Below are 6001 nucleotides of genomic sequence, written 5' to 3'. Positions count from 1 at the left end.
TTTCTAAGAACCAATATGATAACTAAGTATATAACTTCTTTTTTTTTTTTTTTCCTTTTGGTACCAGGAATTGAACTCAGGGGCACTCAACCACTAAGACACATTCCAAAATCTATTTTGTATTTCATTTAGAGACAGGGTCTCACTGAATTGCTTAGCACCTCTCCATTGCTGAGGCTGGCTTTGAACTTGTGATGCCTCAGGCTTCTGAGTCACTGGGATTACAGGTATGCACCACCATGCCTGGCAGTATGTAACTTTTTACTTTGGCAAATGAATTGATTATTTTGCTTTCATATGCTATGGATAATACCCCATGTGTTGCTGACCAATTAGCAACATCAGGAATGAGGGATCTGGGCATGGGGCCCTGAGACACCAATATTGTCTGCTGACACCGTAGGAGTTCTGACATCTAATCCTGGCCTGGCACCTCCTGATCCACTTCCCCAACTCTGCGACATTTTTCCTGGGCACAGAACATGAAAGATGGGATATTATGGTTATGAATATTCATCTGCTCTTCACTCTGGGAATGTGAATTTATTCCTCTATTTCTCAAATTAGTTGAGGGATTTTTTTTTAAATGCTGCTTTTGTTTCTGGAACATTATGGTTTTATTGAAAATGCTATTCTTTTGTTTCTAGTAAATATTGGATAAATACAATGGAGCAAGTGCAAACATTTATTTCAGTATTAGAAAGGAAGTACATGTTTTCACTGCAGGGTATCCAGGTATAACTTCTTTTTTATTTGTTCTAATTAGTTAGACATGACAGTAGAATGCATTTTGACACATCATACGTAAATGGAGTATAACTTGCATTCTTCTGGTTGTACATGACGTAGAATCACACTGGTCATGTAGTATATATGCACATAGGGTAATGATGCCTTATTCATTCTACTATCTTTCCTACCCCTTCTCTCCCTTCACTCTCTTCTGTGTTATTCAAAGTCAGGTACAACTTTTCATACAGACTTAGGTACTGACAAACCCCAAGTCAGACTTTTGAGGATCTGATGTGTATTTAGGGAGGAACAAAAAATAAAATACAGGGTCAGTTACAGGCAAATAATTCTACCTATGAAGTATATAATTCTGTCTGCCTCCCTTTGATACTTAATATGAAATTCATATAAAGAGAAAACAAATTATCTACTATAGTGGCCCTAAGAACATACCACGTCATTAAAGAAAAGATAATGAGGACACCCAGCTCTCAACATGTCTGTGACTAGATCCTCCTCAACATGGAGCTTCCTCCTCCAGCCTTGAGCTCTGCCAGGTCTCAGCCCCAGCCTGCAGCACTTCCTGTCTTCCTCAGGTTGAGGTCTCCCTATCAGAGGAAACAGGAAAGGGAGTCTGATGACTATCAACTGTACCCCCAGAAGCTGGCAACTGTGCCCCCAATGTCTGGTTTGGCATCATTTCCTGTTGAATCAGGTTCATATGTAGACGCTGAGTATGCTGGAACTGCCTGACCATCTTGGAGAGCAGGCAAACTCCACTACTCCATTTCCCTGAGATTTCCAGTGATGATGAAATATTAGAAAAGGTGCTGGAAAGGAACAGGAAAAATTCATATCCATTCAACCTCATGTTGTGCTAGATGTTCTATGTGTTCAGAACCTCAGGGGACCATCACAAAATCTCTAAAATAAACCTATTGATAGAAGAAAGAACTGATGTCTACAGAGGGTCAATGACCTGTTCAAATACAGTTCATAATATAGTACTCTTGGGCCAGGCTGAATACCCTTAAATTTGTTAAATTTATAAGAATATACTGTGGCATTTGAAGGAAGTTTGGGCTGGTCCAGACCTACTGCCCAAGCTCAGCAGAGTCTAGCTAAAACAGAATGAACAGTTGCTTAAGAAGTCATGGCCAAGGGTCACCTCAGGCACATAACTGGAAGAGTTTTCTTTCTGGAATTTCTGCCTTAGGGACCTTCTCTTTACTGAAGGAAAAATGACTATGAAAATCATGTATCTTCTCTGTTCTTGTGAACTTCCTTTAGGAGAAGTCATGAACAGGACAGATGAAGAGGGATTAAAACCTGATAGCCTGAACTTAAACTAGTGTTCTAGATGTGAAATGAGGGTCATGTGTTAGAAATACAAAGTTCTCATAATTTTACTGTCTCCTATAAGTCATGTCTCCTGTAGCCCTTTTGCTATTAAGGTTAAACCTTGACTTTTAAGAGCCCTGGAAGGAGAGGGTAGATATGACCAGACCAAACCCCCTTTTTCAGTTAGTTGAGTGATAGCAGGTTTCAAACTCAGGTGATGTTAAAAGAAAATAATTTTTTTTAAAAGTTCCGAATCTCCATTTGTAAGTCAAAAAACAAGGCTAGAAAACTAAGAATATAAATTTTTACTAAAGGTACTAGGTAGGGTAAACTTGGGGTATGAAATCAGCATTCACCCAGAGAGAAGGGTGGCTGGGAAGTGCTGTGACATGATGGGGAGAGTTAGAGAGGCAATGAATTGAGTGAAGGCCATTCCTGTTTCCTATCACCTGAGTGCCCTAGCCCAGAAGAGATAAAAACTCCAACAGAACCCAAGATAGAACCCAGGAGAATCTGAGAGCATCAGTTGATGTTGAGCTTCTCCAATACCACCAGAGTAGAACTTCACCAACAGTGGAAGGTGTAAACAAGTATGAGCCCAACCCAGCACTACTTTTAGCCCAGGAGTATGCGGAGGAGACCTAAATGCCTCTCAGGGTCTCCAGCAGGGTACAGAGGTGCTGAGAGTGTCAGGGAACACAGTGCAAGAGATTAGGGTGACAAACTGCAGGTGGGAGCTTTGCTTCCCGAGGGCATGGTGTGGAGTCAACAGTGGTGAGTTCAGGTCAATGAGTGCACCAGCCCATTCAGAGGTGTGCAAATCCCAGATGCCAGAGAGCAAACTGCTGGAAGATGTTGAGGACTCAGCAAGTAGCAGGAAGATGACTATAAGGACTCATATTCTTCTCCCGTGGGAAATATTCCAAATGCCACTTGTGCCGATGTCTTCCTGATCAAGGTTTCTGTCAAGACTGTGGAAACAGTATGAATGAATCAGAGACCATCATTCCTTTATCCTAAGATCTCCAGGAGATATGGATGACACTGATTGAATCAATGAAGAGAAGGCACTCCTGGTGATTGAAAGTGTGACTCTCAGGTCCAGGTCTTGCAGCAAATGTGTTAAGAATAAAGGAAGTGCTGCTGGAATACAAGTATCACAGAGCAGGGAGCTCTGTGGTTCCTGAGACATTGACAGTTTCTGCATGTTGTCTGGATTTTGGCAGATCCTTGATGAATATTTACTGTAATAAATGAGTCTTTGGAGGCTGGGGTTCTGGTTCAGTGGTAGAGCACTTGCCTTGCACATGTGAAGCACTGGGTTCGATCCTTAGCACCACATAAAAAATAAAAATAAAGGTATTGTGTCCATCTACAACTAAAAATAATTTTTAAAAAATAAATGAGTCCTTGGAAGGCACATTGAGGAGGCACAAGTAGACTATTTACTATAATAACTATTAGAATATGCGATCAAGAGCCTTGAAAAGAAAAGTGTGAGATATACAATAGAAAGGAGGTACAGAAGAACAAGTTCTGGAGTTAAATATTCTGGTGCAAAGTACTATTCTGACACTTATTCCTGTCTGATCTGAAACAAAATGCTTGTTCTGTCAAAGCCTCTATTTACCCATTTGAAAAATGGGAAAATAATAGTAGTGCCAATTCAATATATAATAGACAAAAGTGTTTGCAGCAAGGGTCTGCACCAAGGAATGTTCAAAATGAATGCAAACCATTAATGATTAGAGAATTATACACCATAAAAATTGAAATACCTTTTCTTACAGGGTTTATAATAACAAGTAAAAATAGTCTCCTTTGTTCAAATCTTCATTTCATACAATTCATAAAGAACAAAAGATATATCTGAAATAGCTATTTGTCCCTCTTAGTAATGCACTCTTGCATTTATGGAGCTTCTTGCCTTATGATTCTTGGTGTGAAGAATGAATTTCTCCCCTAGGATAGAAAAGAAAAACATCAAGTATATTCTAATCATCATCATTTTAGGTGTCAGGGAGATGGTGTGAGCTCCTCCAGTTAGACACACTCCCCACAGCATCCACAAACTTTCCTTCTGCAAACACAGAGCACAGGCACACAGTCACTGGATTGCAGGATCTGGAAGACCTGTCTGACAACTCTGACCATACCGGGGACCTAATGGGTTCCAGGGTGGCCATGGCCAGCCCTGTGTTAGCAGTACCCACAACCTCACACCAATGCCTGCAGACCAACCCAGGAAACAGCCTCCATTGGTGTCCCTCTCTACCATCTTTTTCATAGTCAGAGCAAATACTTATGTGACAGTAGCATGCGTCCTTTTAATGGTAGCCCATGGGCCTTCTGGCTTAGTGACTTCTTCCTTTCATACTCAGCTTCCAGTGTTGTTGTGGCACATTTGAAATAAATCACTTGATCAGTCTCGAAGCAGGACATGAAATTTTATGCACTGGTGAGCCAAGGAGAAGTGACCAAGTTGTCTCTGCACACCTTGACCTCTTGTAGAAGGTAGGGTATCTCTTTTATAGCCCCAAACCACAAGCTACCAGTAAGTCAAAACCAAAGCAATGTAGGAAGTGGGTCAGAATAACCCAGGTTAGGGTGCAGAACACTGCCCAAGAAAAATGGGAATTCAAAAGAGAATGTCTTAGATTGTATAAGAATAGCAAACATTTTTTAGCCATTATGCATTGCCAAACAGAGTACGATTAACAGGAGGTGGGTTACATAGGCAGGGTTTTCACATGGGAGAAACGTTTCTTACATGAAATAGAGTCTCAGGGTAAAATGGAGTTTGTCTGGTCAAGGCAAATATAGTTTGGCTCATAACAGTGTTGAGCACCTCAGAAATGACATTTAGTGGAAAAGAGGGACATGGGGCAGCTACCTGGGAGGGAAAATGCAGCCATCTGAGCCAACTGGTTCTTTTCCTTTCTTCTCTGGAGGCCCTGTGGAGGCTGAGTTCATATATACCACACATGGGACTTGACAGACCTGCAAAAAAGGTCAGGGATAACCAGCATCCAGAGCAAAAAGAGTTTTCATACACCCAAATTTCAGAAGAAACCACATGGAAATCTCAAATGAGAGTGACAAGGCTCAGTTGAAGAAAAGAACATAGCAAATGGAGGCTCACTGATGGGCAAAAAGAAATACTAAAAATGTTTGATGATTTTCCTTGACTTACACAGGTCATTGCTTCAAATAATCACCAGAGCATTTTAAGAAAGAAAATGAAGTGGTTGACTGGAAGGGGAAGCTAAATTTTAAAATGTAGTAGCAGTAATAATAAAACTAAAATAGACTATATATTAGAAACTGTACTAGATATGTTATTCAATATGCATAAAATTTTGATAGAGATGTGATTATTGCAACTCTTTTTAGATGAAGCAATCCAGACACAATGAGGTGAAGAAATTTGCACCAGTCAGGAAGTTCTGAAGTGATAAAGTTAATAAATGTAGACACTGAAAATACTTCAGTGATATTGTCATACTGACAGAATAATACAAAATCCTATATGTATATAAATATTTACAGCCACAGAATTATATTCATATCCATATACCTACAAAGAAAATCTGGAAGTTAACACACCATACCAATGATAGTTGTTGGTCTTGGTTATGTAATCATTGATGGTTTTGTTTTCATTTTTAGCCTGTTTCTCTATGTTTCATCATGAGTATCTTCGCCAGCATGTTCTACTTAACAACTGCATGAATTTGTGAAGCCACTTCTATTCTCTGTACCTCAGTATTCTCAATTATAAAGTGCAACTACAAGTATTCACGCTGTGTGAACACAGTTGAGGTTAAAAATGAGGAGAACATTTTGAAAAAAGAAGGTATGCATAGTAAGTAGAAAATGTTCATTGCATATTTGTGATTATGAAAGTATTTATTAAACAATGTAACAT

Source organism: Sciurus carolinensis, chromosome 8 (assembly GCF_902686445.1).
Source record: "Sciurus carolinensis chromosome 8, mSciCar1.2, whole genome shotgun sequence".
In the NCBI taxonomy this organism is placed as follows: domain Eukaryota; kingdom Metazoa; phylum Chordata; class Mammalia; order Rodentia; family Sciuridae; genus Sciurus; species Sciurus carolinensis.
This window is presented reverse-complemented; position numbering follows the sequence as displayed.